General features: G+C 35.6%; 1 long non-coding RNA gene across 1 annotated transcript in view; it reads right to left on the reverse strand.

Annotated features, from left to right (window-relative positions):
* Positions 1-2430: 2430 nt before the first annotated feature.
* LOC121491200 overlaps positions 2431-15731 on the reverse strand; it is a 67331-nt gene continuing 54030 nt past the window's right edge. The window contains exon 3 of the long non-coding RNA XR_005987895.1: positions 2431-2529. This is a non-coding gene — a long non-coding RNA (uncharacterized LOC121491200). The remainder of the gene's footprint in view (positions 2530-15731) is intronic.

A 15731-nucleotide genomic window follows, 5' to 3' on the forward strand; every position in this document is an offset into this window, starting at 1 on the left:
TACCAGAGTAGACCGCAGCCAACCCAAAAGATTAGCATCTTCTATTCACAGAGACATGAAAACCAGCAGTAAAAGCTGTGATTCTCATCCCTGCACATCATGGGGATTAAAAAAAAAAGACCACAGACAGTTTTATTTCAGATTTGTTTTTAAAACTGCATTTATAAAGAAATTAGGCTGGAAGTAAATATGCCCAAATATTAACTTTTAGACATTAAGATTTTATTTTACTCTTTGCACTTCACTTCTGTATTCCAAGGTAGGAATGTTACTAAAAAAAAAAAAAAAGAAAGAAAAAAGCTTTACTGAGGTATAATTGGTATACAATAAACTGCATACGTTTAAGGTGTCAATATGATAAAGTTTTAACATACGAATACACCTGTGAAATCATCATCACCACAATCAAGATAATGAACATATGAATCACCCCTGAAAGTTTTCTTCTGTCCCTTTGTCCTACCCCTACCCCATCTCCAGGCAAGCACTGATCTGATAGCTATTACTATAGATTAGCTGTTGTTCTCTAGGATTTTATATAAATGGAATTATTAAATATATATTCTCTCTGGCTTTTTTCATTCGATTTAATTATTTCAAAATTCATTCATGCTGTGTGTATCAGCAGTTCATTTCTTTTTACTGGTGGGTAATATTGCAATGATATATATATATATATATATATATATATATATATATCCATTCACCTATTGATGGACATTTGGGTTGTTTCCGATTTTTAGTTATTACAAACAATGCTACCATGAACATTTATGTTCAAGTCTTTGTGGGGATGTATATTTTCATTTATCTTGGGTTAATACCTAGGACATGAGAGTATAAATACCCAGGTAGGTATATGGCTTAACGTTTTAAGAAGCTGCCTGTTTTCCAAAATGGCTGTAACATTTTACATTCTCATTAGCAATACATGAGAGTTCCAGTTGTTCCATATCCTCTCCAACATTTGGTATGGTTAGTCTTTTGTATTTTAAATATTCTAGTGGGTGTACAGGTACATCACTATGATTTTAATTAGCATTTCCTTTATGATTAACAATGCTGAGCGTGTTTCCATGTGCTCATTTGCCTACTGAATATCTTCTTTGGTAAAAATGTATTTTCATATCTTTCATCCATATTTTTATTTGTGTGTTTGTGCGTATAAATGTGTGTTCTTATTATTGAGTTTCAAGAGTTCTTTATTAATCTGGTTACAAGTCCTAATCTGATATGTGATTTGCAAATATTTTCCTTCAGTCTCTGGCTTGCTTTATCATTCTCTTCATAGTGTCTTTCAGAGAGCAAAAGTTCTTAATTTTGAGGAAGTCCTATTTACCAATTTTTCTTAGTGGATAATCCTTTTGGTGTAGCATCTAAGAATCCTTGCCTGCCCCATAGACACCATGATTTTTTTCTTACAGAAGTTTTATAGTTTTAAGTTTTATATTTAGGTCTATGATCCACTTTTTAAAGATTTTTTCATTTATTTGAGAAAGAGAGAGTGAGAGTGTGTTGTGGGGAGGGATAGAGGGAAAGAGAGAGAGAGAATCCTCAAGCAGACTCCTCACTGAGTACAGAGCCTGATGTGGGCTTGATCCCAGGACCCTGAGATCGTGGCCTGAGTCAAAATCAAGGGTCAGACACTCAAATGACTGCCACCCAGGTGGCCCATCTATGATCCTTTTTGAGTTAATTTGTTTAATATGATGAGAGACACAAAGTTCTTTGTTTTGTATATAAATGTCACATTGTTCCAGCACCATTTGTTGGAAACAAAAACCACCACATTTTCTTCAATAAAGTACCTTGTACTTTTGTTGAAAAATCAATGAACCATATATATGTATAGATTTATTCCTGGATTCTCTATTCTATTCCTTTGAATTACTTTATTATCTTGACACCAGTATCTTTAAATCTTGAAGTCATGTAGCATACTCTTTCAACTTTGTGGTGTTTTTTCATAATTGCTTTGGCTGTTCTTGATTCTTTGCAATTCCACATGAATTCTGGAATTGACTTGTCAATTTCTACAGCTTGCTGAGATTTTCATGGAGGTTGCATTGAATTTATAGATCAATTTGGCAAGAGACATCTTAAAAATATCAAGTCTTCAATCACTTGGGTGTTTTTAAAAAATACTTATGCCTGGCTACTCCTGACCAACTTAATTAGAATCTTTGGGGATGGGAGATGGGTATTGCTTCTTTCTAAGAAATTCCCTGGGTGATTTTATGTGTGGCCAGGGTGCTGAACACTAAGACCTGACACATCTCTTAGTGGAATTATGCCTGCTTAGTACTCCAAACAGAATGAGCCATGTTGTATAACACAAGGAATGACTGAGGGAACCAGTGACACTCAAAGAAAACCTTTGGGGCGCCTGGTTGGCTCAGTCAGAAGAGCAGATAATTCTTGATCCTGAGGTTGGGACTTCCTGGGAGAGGCGGTCATTGTAGTCCTGTAGACCAAATAACTTCTTGGTGGGATTCATGCATTCAACATCCATCAGGCATCTATTATGTACTAATAGAAAAGTTGTGGAAGATTTTCAGCATCAGCAGAATTCTTGAAAAAAATGGCTTAGCTAACTCTGAGTTTCTGATTCTACAAAACTTTAATTTCAATGAAATTTTCATGAAATGGCAGCATTACATGGTTGGGCCACAGATATAGACTTTGTTATAATTCATATTCAGAGTTGGGAAAAAAATGAAATAAATTGTGTAGATCGGTAACTAGTTCTGTGTGAGGGATATGAACACATAGGAGCATATAGCATTATGTGGAGGGACAGTAGAAATGGTTATAACAGGAGCAATCTCACTGGGACAAGGAAGCTTAGAACCATGAAACTTCCATAGAATGAGTCTACTGTGCTGATCACATGAGCAGCACAATGATATTGTATATAAAGTTTATATGGAGGTAAAGTAGCAGTAAAGTGTTTGACAGGTTTAAAAATAAATGCAATTAGTTTTTTTAAGGGCACATGGAATGTTAACCATGACTGACCATATTCTGAGCCATAGTCTAAAAAATTTTCAAATGATTAAAACCATCTAGAGCATAGTCTCTGATTATAATGGAATTAAGGTAGAGATCAATAATAAAAAGATAACTAGAAAGTTGCTAAGTAGAAATTAAGTAGTACTTTTCTAAATAACCAATGGGCCTAAGAAGTAACCACATACACACACACACAAAAAGGGAACTATTTTGAACTGAAATGAATATTTAAAAAAAATTTTTTTAAAGATTTTATTTATTTATTCATTAGAGACACACACACACAAACAGAGAGAGAGAGAGAGGCAGAGAACAGGCAGAGGGAGAAGCAGGCTCTGTGCAGGAAGCCTGATGTGGGACTTGATCACGCCCTGGATCAGGTCTCCAGGATCACGCCCTGAGCTGAAGGCAGCGCTAAACAGCTGAGCCACCCGGGCTGCCCGAATATTTTGTTTTGTATTATGGAAATGCAGTTTATTGAAACTGAGATTCTACTTTCATGGTACTCAGAGAAAAGAAGGCTAAAAATCATTTTACCAAGTGAGCAAATACCAACTTAAACCCAAAGGAAATGTTAGAGTGAATCATTTTGAAATTATTTGTATCCAACTACTTTTTACCGATAAAAATAGCAATTTCATTTTGGTCAGCCTAATAGAATGAAGGAAATAATAAAAAGCAAAACTTAACAAGTTACAATAAAATAGAAACAAAGTTACAATGGTGAGAATCAAAACCAAAGTTAGTTCCTTATAAGACTAGTACAGAAATTCTTAAAATATAGTCTGGGGATACTTAGATGCCCCTGAGTTCAAGGGGTCCATGAGGTCAAAATTCTTTTTTTTTTTTAAGATTTTATTTATTTATTCATGAGAGACGAGAGAGAGAGGCAGTAACACAGGTAGAGGGAGAATCAGACTCTATGCAGGGAGCCCGACGTGAGACTGGATCCTGCGTCTCCAGGATCATGCCCTGGGCCGAGGTTGGCGCTAAACCACTGTGCCACTGGGGCTGCCCAATTATTTCAATAATAATAGTAATAATGTGCTATTTTCCTTTTTTATCCTCATTCTCTCACAGGTATGAAGTTTTCCAGTGGCAACATGACAACATATTACAACAGATTGAAAGCAAAAGTAGATAAGAGAATCCAGTTGTTTTTTATTACGTATGATATTTATAGAGGATCTGAAATGTAAAACATCATTCTTATCATTCAATTTTTTGTTTTGAAAAATATTGCAATTTTCATTAAAATAGAGATATTTTTATAAAACTGTGTTATTTTGTTAAAATGTAATAACTTCTATCTTTTTATTTATATTTTTAAAGATTTTTTTATTTATTCATGATAGTCACACACAGAGAGAGAGGCAGAGACATAGGCAGAGGGAGAAGCAGGCTCCATGCAGGGAGCCCGATGTGGGATTCGATCCTGGGTCTCCAGGATCGCGCCCTGGGCCAAAGGCAGGCGCCAAACCACTGCACCACCCAGGGATCCCCAAAATGTATTAACTTTTAAAAAAATATTTTTAAATGTTCATAATTTAAATTTCTTATAGGTAATGTTGGTACATATAGCCAATATAAACAAAAGTTCTGTAAGATCCTGAATGATCTTTTTAAGATTTTATTTATTTATTTATTTATTTGAGAGAGAGAGTGTGTGTGCATGCACCTGTATGCATGTGCACAAGTGAGGGCAGAGACAGATGGGGAGGGAGAAGGAAAGAATCCCAAGCAGACTCCACATTGAGTACACAGCCTGTTTCAGGGCTTGATCTCCTAACCCAGAGATCATGACCTGAGCTGAAACCAAGAGTCAGACAGTTAACCGACTGAGCCACCCAGGTGCCCTATGGTCCTCAACAATTTTTAAAAGTGTAAAGGATCCTGCAAATCACCGAACTAAAAATTGATTTATCACTGGGGTGTTGATCAAGGGAAAAATAAAAAATAAGGCACAAATTCTAATATCAGAAATAAAAAGGAGATATAGACATTAAGAAGTAGTAAGATATTATAAAAATCTTTATGCAAATTCATTTGAGATTTTAATGAATTGACAAATTCCTAGAAAAATCAACTAAAACTAACAAAAGGAAGTAAAAATATAAAAAATTCCATATCAACTTAAACATTTAACCTCTAATTTAAAACTCTTATCACAGGCAGCTCTGGTGGCTCAGCGGTTTAGCACCGCCTTCAGCCCAGGGCCTGATCCTGGAGACCCAGGATCAAGTCCCACATGAGGCTCCCTGCATGGAGTCGGCTCCTCCCTCTGCCTGTGTCTCTGCCTCTCTCTCTCTCTCTCTGTCTCTCATGAATAAATAAATAAAATCTTTAAAAAGAAATAAAATAAAACTCTTCTCTGATATACTCAAAACCTCTAGATCCAGATGACTTTGCCAGTGAATTTTACCAAATAACTAAAGAAGAAATAATACCAATCTTAATGAACTCTTCGAGAGAATAGATTAAAAGGGGAAATGTGCCAACTTACTTAATGAGACCAACATAACCTGGTACCAAAACCTCAAAGGGACAATACAAGAAAGAAACATCACAGGCGAATCTCTTTCATGACAGATGCAAAAGTCCTCAATCAAATATTAGCAGATTTAATCTGGTCATAGATAATAGGGTAATATATCACAAAAAGCTAAGTTTATTCCAGGGGTACAATGTTGGCCTAATATTTGAAAATCAATCAATATAATTCATAACAGAATTAAGATAGAATTAAGGATATCACTTAAATGCTCAATTTGATGATACAGAAAAAGCATCGCCATTAAAAAAATCCAACAATTATTCATGATACAAAAATAAAGCCTCTTAACAAATTAGGTATATAAAGGAACTTCATTAATCTGACAAAAAATAGTTACAAAGTACCTATAGAAAACATCACACTTAATTTGAGATCTTGAAAGCTTTTCAAGAGGCAAAGATGCCCACCATCACCAATGTTATTCACTATTTTCCCAAAAAGCTTCACCAGTACAATGTCAAGAAAAATATATGATAGGTATAAGTATTGGGATGAGAGAAAAATGATAAAACTATCATTATTCACGGGCAATAACAACTGTATACACAGAGATCCAACAGAATTTTCAAAGAAAACATTAGCATTGTATTTGTATAATTTCACTCTTGTATATATATCCAATAAAAAGTGTAAATATGTGTAAAAGATACAAATGTTTATAGCAGTATTATTTACAAGTCAGAAACTGGAAACAACCCAAAATGCCCATCAACAGTACAATGGAAAAATAAGTTGAGATATATTAATACAATGGATACTATCCAGCAACAGAGAAACAGACCAATGATAGATGCCAACAACATGGCCAATCTCAAAAGCATTGTGTTGAATGAAAGAAGTTAGACATAAGAAGTGTGTATTGTATGATAATGTCTATATGACACTCAGAAACAGGTGAAACTAATTTATTGTGTTAGAAGTCAGAAGAATAATTATAATTCAGAAATCAGAAAATGTGACTATGGTATGGGGGGGGATTTCTGAGGCGTAAGTAGTGCTTTACTTTATTTCTTGATCCAAGTGGAAATGACTTAGATATGTTCATTGCATAAAAATTCATCAAGCTGAATACCTATGAATGTTGTACTTTTTTGAATATATATTATATTATGTATATGTATTATGTTTCAGCAAAATAATTAATAAAGATGTTTGTACAAGACATTGAAGAAGAGATATTTTTTTTTCCTGTTAATGCAAATGAATGAGTGTGAATAAGAAAGCTTTGAAAAATTCCAAGGCCAACACAAAAATATTTTTGAGATAAATCAAACTGTACCAAATGAGGAATCATAATAAATTATATAATTTAGCTCAATGTTATTATGGAAGAAAAAATACTTATTTTGTTTTGGCATTGGAAATTTAGATAAAAGTATGAGCATATTTAGAAGATAATAGTATAGAGAATTATAAATGTAATGAGTCACTATATATTCTAGGAACTATATAAAACATCACCGTAGAAGCCTGGGAAAAGTTGAACCTCAAATTAAGAAGACCTCCCACTCTAATAAAAGTATTCTATGGCTAAATATAAAATAAACTAGACATAATTTTAGACGAGATCAGTGAAGTCCAGGAGATGGTAGGTCAGAAGTTACGTAGAGCAAAAAATGTTATAAAAATAACTTTCAAGGGCCACAAAATTGAATAGAAAACATTTTTTTATGACATAAAATCGTTCAGAATCAATCTGAGAATCAATGGAATCAGGCCATCATCATGGAGCAAGTGTAAAATGAAGGAGTAGCTACAGAAAGCATTTTTTTCTTTCATCTTTATTAAGAATATTTTAGAAAATGTCTTACTTCTGAACTCCACTATTCTCAGTATTTCAAACTCTTCTCTCCCCCCACCTATCAAATCTCCTGAGGAAATCAGACTATTCCCATGATTTCTTTTCCCAAAATTTCAACCACCACCTACCTGTTTGATATCTTCCAATCTTTATCTCCAGCCACCCCTATTCTGAGTTCCAGATCTTTAACATTCTACTGCCTCAGATAATTCACACACAGCCCCCAAATGTCAAAAGCCAAGTTTATTACCTTTTCAAGCACATCTGATCTTCCTTTGTTCTAAATTGCAGTTAGTGGTACTATTCTCCTAGTTGGTCAGTCTGGAATAATCTTAGTCATCTTCACCTCCTTCTTCTCCCTTAACCCCCACCACAAACCATCCCTCCATCTGTTGCTTCTACCTCCGAAATAACTCCTGGATCCCCACCTCTCAGCTTCTCCTACAACTGTCTCAAAGCAGGTCCCTTTTTATTATTTCCATAGATTATTCCAATAATTTCCTATCTCCCTAGGTTCTCTATTACAAAGTCCATTTTCCACACTGCTACTGATATCATCTTATATTTATATATATACAATATATATATTTATAAAAAATATATATTTATATATATATACAATCTATCTAAATCTATCTAAAATACAAATCACATTAGCCCCATGCTTTAAAACCTCCAATGGTTTCTAGGCCCTGTTTATAAATCTCTTAATCTGACAGATGTAGATGGCTCTGTTAGGTAACAGCCTTTGCAAAGATATGCTAACCCCCACTCAACTATCTCCCTTAACGTACAGATACATACCTATGAGCAAGCAACATAGAGAATTAGGGAGCACAATCTTGGGGTCATCTTCTAAGCCCTGAAGCAATATTTATCAAAAACTTTTCTAAGAGAAACCATGAATTAGTGCCTGAAAGAAATAAAGGTCATTAATCCTTCCTTATGGTTCAGATAGTCTAAAGCATACTCTTGCACGGATTAAGATCATCAGAGAGCTAGATACCTATTCTTTGTTGAAATTGTCCCCTGAAAGTTAAGCTTCCCTGAATAGCACCTAATTGTAATGTGATCAGCCCATACCGAACTACTATGACAAATTGCCTCTTGAAACTTGCTGTTCTTGTCCAGGAAACTGTTTCTCCCTCTTTATAAGGTCCCATGGGAGAAATTCATGTCTATTCTTTGTACTAATATGCCTCTTAAACAATTGGTTTGTTTGATCTTAAACACACTGAATTGCTGGAAAAGTTAGAGGCATTGTATAGATCATTATAGCATGCATTTTCACTATCAATAGTGGCTCGAGTTTATGTCCCATCTTACTTTTATTTCTTCTACCTACTTTCAAGGTATATTATCTTGGATCATGGTAAACAATCTTAAAGTCTTTCTGCAACAAGAGGGAAATAGAAGGAAATAACTAAACAAATACATAAGCATTTAAATAAATACATACATTCATACATCTCACTACCTCTCTTGTTTTATGCAGTATTGTCATAGCTGCACACCAAAACTATCTTTGAAGTTTTATAAATACTTCATGCCTAAAGCTCCTTTCCAGACTTACTGAATGAGGATCTTGAGGGAAGAGGCCTAGGAATCAATATTAAAACATAAACACAGAACTATATAGGTTGCTCAATAAAAGAAATAACTGATCAATTGGACTTCATCAAATTAAGAACTTTTGCAAAGATACTGATAAGAGAATGAAAATATAGGTCACAGACAGAAAATATTTGCAGATCACACATCAGACAAGAGACTAGTATTAAGAATACATAAAGAACTCTCAGAACTTAAGAATATAAGTAACCCAACACAAATGTAATGTGAACATAAGATTTGAATAACCATTTCACCAAAGAGGATATACAGGTAGTAAATAAGCACATAAAAAGATATTCAACACCATAAGTCATTAGGGAAATGCTATTACAACTACAATGCAAGTTAAAACTTCTAATATTCTATTAGAATATTTAAGATTTAAAAATTGATCATACCAAGTATTAGTGAGGGTATGGAACAACTAGAACTCTCATACACTACTGGTGGGAATGTAAATGTTATAGACATTTTGGAAAACAGTTTGGCAATTTAATTTAAAAAAATTAAACCTCCATCTACTGTATTGAAAGCATATATCCATATAAAGAGTTATAGTTGAATGTACATAGCATTTTATTTGTAAAATCTCAAACTGGAAATAACCCAAATGTCAATCAACAGGTGAATGAATGAACAAATTATGTTACATCCATATTGGAATATCACTCTGCAATAAAAGAAATACACAACTGATACATACAACATAAGTGATTCTGAATATAATCATGCTGAATGAAAGAAGCCAGACAAAAAAGAATGTGTATATAAATTATTCCATTTATATAAAACTTTAATGAACACAAACTAATCTATAGTAATAGAAAACAGGTCAGGGGAAGACTAGAAATGAGGGAATAAAAAAGAGGGAAAGGGAAGAATTGCTGAGGAAACTTCTGGGGTGATAGAGATGGTCATTTTCTTGACTGTGATGATGATTTCATGGATGTACACATTTGTCAGAATTTATCAAATTATACATCCTAAGTATGTGCAATTATATGCAATTATACCTCAATAAAACTATTTTTTAAAAACATACAGTAAATATAGTACATATATAGATACTATAAACTATTCATATAGACAGATACTATATATATAGATAGATATTGAATCTATCTTTTGAGGGGTAGAGAGATTATTAAGATAGCTAACAGTAAAATTCATAAGCAGGTTCAGGACTGAGTGACAAAATACATTTACATAAATCACCAGGCTCAGGCAGGCATCCTCCCAAGTATTTGAAAGACCTATAGAAACTGTGAAAATACTAGATCTGTTTTCCAAAGTGTGTAACCCATTGTATAAATGTCTACTTTATGGTAGGATGAATTGTTATTGCATCCAACCATAAAACATTTATACTTTTGAAAACAAACAAACTTATGTTTTGGAGGAAAACTTAGGGAATAATAGGTGTCAGAATAGATGTTTATTTACATTCCCACAATGAAAGATAGGATTTAAGTGTGCTTAGGTAATTATATTCTTTAAATAGGGAATGAGGCAAAATAAAATTTCTGAGAAATAAGGCATATGTTTGTCCTGGCATATTCTGATTTTGCAGGAGCCTCAGAGACAGTATGCTGCTGTTGCGGTAGACCTCTCACCTGAGGATAAACCATAATCAATCTTGTAAGTGTGTATTTCCTTGGGGCTTGATGTTGATTAAGTACCTTGTGAGGAATTAATGGTAAATGCTTTCCATTCTTGAGTGCAAAAATGGGAGGCAACCTCACCAAAGTCTTTCAAATCACTTTCTCAGATAGACAGAAAACACTGCTGGAAAAAAAAAAAATGTTTTTAGCTTCAACTTCTAATCCATGTGTGAGTATGGGCCTTTAAAGCTTAATCCAGTTTCATGATAAACAAAATCTGTATGTCTGAATTATCCTTTCGTTAACTTTTTCCAAAATACTCCAAGAACTAGTTCTTAGAATCAAGATATTGTCCTACCTAGTCTTTGACATAGTTTCTTAAATTCACCATTTTCTTAGTCGAGTTCTAGGTTTATAAAGATAAATAACACAGAGTAGCTGCCCTTGAGTTGTTCACAATCTTTCCCTCAACTACCTACAACAGCTGTGTTCTAGACGCCAAGCAGTCTAGGAGTTTTGTATTCTTATTTCCAGCTCTGTGCCCATGCACTCAGCTTTTCAGCTATGCAGAGCTGTTTGCTTCTGTCTTGCAGAAGCCTCAAATGTGTCAAAGAGTGACTGGCAGTCAATGACCTTTCCGATAGGAGGCCTGGCCCAACACACTTCTGTTTAGTAAATGAATGCTGCATCTCTTATTTTACCCAGAGAGACACGTCCAAATGCCATAAAAAAGCTAGTGGAAAGGGTTCTCTGGTGGGTCATGGGAAACTATGGATGCCAGAGTACAATCTGGAAAGAAGAGATAGAAGGATTATTCTGTCCTTTAACAGAAGGGTACCCTGCTGGTGAGCCAGGCTGAACATTATTATCCTCAATTATAAAGAAGATATTTTCCTGTTACACGTTTTTCCTTCCAAGCACAGAACTCCCAAGGATATACTTGGCCTAATCAGAAGTAGGGGCTGAAGTATAACAAATCAAAGGCAGCTTCAGGAGGAGAATCACAGTGGTTGAATCAGCCCACAGAGTCTAATTCAAGACACCTGCTGTTTCGTTTACCAATAACAGCCTTCTCAGGACAACACATCTTTCTTTGTTTCCTAGCACTGATGGATAATGTATGCACAGCTTGTAAAACAACATTTATTATGCTAACTAACTTCAGGCGGAATGCAAGTGATAAAGAAAATAAATAGCAAGGTAGGTGTAATGGAGCCTTTTTAGGCTCTAAAAAAAAAAAAAGAGCCAAATAAAACACAACAAAAACCAAACAACATGTGGGACCTGAAATCCAGGCCGAGTTGTCATCTTACATTCCTCTCTTCACAAAGAAAATCATTTCAAAAAGAGATAGGCGCGCTACACACAGTTGGAGTTGAGCCACCATTGGAAAACTGGAGAATCAGGTCTGTTACAGAATTAGTTTGAGAAAAGTGGATTGTTTGCTGTGAGCCATTCTGTTTAATCAGTGCTATTTCCCTCTGTATTATTATTTCAGAGCTACATCCCTGAGGAGCATCACACTACCCCTCTGTTTCTTTCCTGTAGCATTTCCATATTTAATCCTAATCTAAATGCCAAGACTTTAACTGGCCCTGAAGTGCCATGCAGATATTTGCTGAGCGTAGGCATTCCATGATCAGCACATATTCAGCACCACACACGTCTGTCCGTGCAGCAGACATCACATATATCATATATGTGTACCCAGAAATGTTGGGACGGGATAGATGTGGGGTGACGGGAGAAGAAAGAGAAGGAAGGGATAGGGAATTACACTGAAGTGCCTGTAATATGCCAGGCACTCTACAAGATACTTTGTATACATTAGCCAAAGCTTAAAGCTTGCCTATCTCCTCTCCCTTCTTACCCAACCCAAGATTTTCCATTCAGTAAAGGATATGTTCCTACTGATGGCATCATGCCCCAGGTATAAACATGCCAATTTATCCCAGGCACACCCAAGGGGTGAAAGGTAGGGAGAAGGTAAGCCCAAGGTCCAAGGAAAGGGGACATTTAACTCTGCCTGGTAGCAGTAAAAACTTATTCTTTTATGTAATTCTTATTCTTTATGTCATTCACTGTTGAGAGGTAGTCCAGTGGCAGTTTGTCATTTCACTCATTCCTTTAGCAATATTGAGTGCTTGCTCTAGACACTGTAGAGTCTAGGAAAACAGACATAGTCTCTGTCTTCAAGAAACATAGCCTTCTTGGGAGGCAGACAGACATGTCAACAACAGAAACAAAATGATCTGTGGGGTGAGTGTAGTAGTAGGACCAGTTACAAGATAGAAGAGGGGAATAGAGGTGGGAGCAATCCCTCTGCTTGTGGGAACTAGGTAAGCTTCCTGGAGGCAGTGACATGTCCCTTGTGTGAGTCATTAGTTCATTATGACTGGAACCATAGTGGCAGTGAGTGAAATTGCCACTTGCCCACATCCTGTTGAGGTTACTTCGGGTAGGCCCCAGGATTCTGACCTCTGTACCCTGGCTATAGCTCTCTGGAACAAGTGCTCTCTGGCCACCACAGGAGAAGAAAAAACTCTTTCTCTACCTTCTCATGTTCGTTGGCTGTGGGTCTGCAATTTAAAGTAACAACAGACAGATTAATGGGAAGAAAAAGGAGTTTATTTATGTGTGCAATGCTCCTACAGATAGGAAAACACTGTGATGAGTAACTGAAGGGGGAGGATAAAATTTGGGGCTTATATACCATCTCAATATGTGAAGACGATGGGGAGAGAGACAGGTAGGGGAAAGCAAATGACCCTTTTTGAAAGATACATGAGTTCTCATGAGAAAATAAAACAAGAGATAAAGAGCTTGTGATAATGTTTGTCATTATAGGCATGAGTGGTCTTCCTAGCTTCTATAGGGCCATAAAACTTCATTGCAGAAAAGATGTGAGATAGGTTTTATTCACATTCTTTCTGCTGAGGCTGGATCCACCCTGAAGAAGAATTTGTAGCAAGCTTTCTTTCCCAGAAATTGCTGTTTGTAGTCAGATAAGGGAAATTCTGAGGCTTTTTTTCTACACCTGTTGAATCTCATATGTCCTCAGCTTAAAATAGTCTTTATACAAAAGTAGCCTATTTGAGGGCAGCATGCTTTGGTCCCCTTTACCACCTACCCCAAAGCAATAAATCCACAGGCATGAAGTCTGTGTGTGTGTGTGTGTGTGTTTGTGTGTGTGTGTGTGTTTGTACATGTAAAAAGAATCACTGGGAAATGCAGAGAGAATTGGATGGTTAGCCTGGAAAGCTCTTCCTTCACCTCTTCCTCATGTAAATTCATCCTTCAAACTACAGCCAAGTGTCGTTTCCCTTACACAAAGTCTGGCCTGACTTCCCTGACTAGGCCAAATCCTAGCACCAAATCCCCAGCACCATTTTACATTTGCAGTGCTGCTTTTATTTGCACAGCTTCTGTTTATTGGATTAGCACCTAACTCCCTTCTTCTCTGTCTCCACGGGGGACATGACTATCTATGTCTTTTTCCTCAGCATTGTACACCCAGCATCTGACACTGAACTGGAGACAAAATGTATGGTCAATAAATATTTGTTGAGTGAATGAACAGAAGTGAGGAAGAATTAAAGCAGAGTGGGTCGTCACCTAAGTACCCAGGGATCAGCAAGAAGGTCCCAGAAAGCACCTCTGAGGCAGCTAAAAGGGGCACTCAAAAGAAGACATAGAAATCCCAACGACAAACTTTGGCCCAAGACTTGTCTTAGATTGGCTGGCAGAGGGAATTTCTTTTGAAAATAATGAAATGTGCCTGCATTTGATAACAGAATCTGGGCATAAGAAAATATGGGTTCAAAAAAGTTCTGATCCTTTCTATAATAAGAGTCGTATAGATTAAAAAACGTAAGTGACAAATAGATGAAAGATGACTCTTCAAAGATGATTTTTTTTTAAATTCTGAACTTCTGAAAGAAAAAGAAAAAGAACAACTCCATTAAAAAAAAAAAAAATGAAGCTTCTAGAGGGAAGCCCTGGCAAAGATCTTGCTGCGATAAGAAAAGACAGTGAAGTAACGATTAACTCAAAATTTAGGCCCAATTACCCAAAACAAATGTTAGCAAACTGAAACATTTTAAGATTGCTGCATTCTTACATACTGAAAATCATAGACCATATATGCAACTGTATTATAGTACTTACATTCAAATCTCAGTGTTGAAATTGTACAAGGAACCAATGTTGTATTCAGACACAGACTTTAAAATAGGCAAAATTCCATGAATCTTGATGTTTGGAGTGGATTTCTTAGTCTCTGAGAGCCTCAGTTTCTTCATATACACTATGAACATAATTATGCTGCCTCTCAAACTTGTAAAGATTAAATGAGACAATGTATATAAAGAATCTGGCTGTGCTTAGGTTATTAGGGTTCAATAAGTGGTAATTATTGTTAAATTAATAAAACTATCTCTTTCAAACATTTAAGAATATTTCTTAGGGACGCCTGCGTGGCTCAGCAGTTGAGCATCCTGCTTTGGCTCAGGGCATGATCCTGGAGTCCTGGGATCGAGTCCCACATCGGGCTTCCTGCATGAAGCCTGCTTCTGCCTCTGTCTCTGCCTCTCTCTCTTTCTCTGTGTGTCTCTCATTAATAAATAAATAAAATCCTTAAAAATAAAAAAGAAAAGAATATTTATTTAAAAAAATCTATTTGCCACCAGATTTGCTCTTCAACTTCATTGAATTGGTTTTTTTCTCATTTGTGAAAAGAATATTTAAATATATTCTCATTCTTCTAGTCAACACTAGTGAAAATGTGTTCCTTAGGCACAGAAGAGAAAATATTTCCTTTTTCCTTTCCAGTTTCTTTTTCATATTGGAGGAATTGTTTCTTCCTTCCTCCCTTCTCCCCCCTCTGCTTCTTTTGTGCACACCTAAGCTGACTACTTAGCATGAGTTCACACTCCTTGCTTCTCCCTCTCTCTGGTGTAGGGAGCTGAGCTCATTCATTATTGAAGAAGAGTGGAATGTCATTTTTTAGTAGGTATTTTGAAAGGATACTAAATTGGCACTTATAAATTAAGAATCTATAAATATTACATTATATACATTTATTATTCCATTTTAATATTTATAAAGTTCTTAATGCATCTTTCCTGCAAATAATTTACTTTCCTAGAGT

The sequence above is a fragment of the Vulpes lagopus genome, chromosome 5 (assembly GCF_018345385.1).
Source record: "Vulpes lagopus strain Blue_001 chromosome 5, ASM1834538v1, whole genome shotgun sequence".
Taxonomy (NCBI): domain Eukaryota; kingdom Metazoa; phylum Chordata; class Mammalia; order Carnivora; family Canidae; genus Vulpes; species Vulpes lagopus.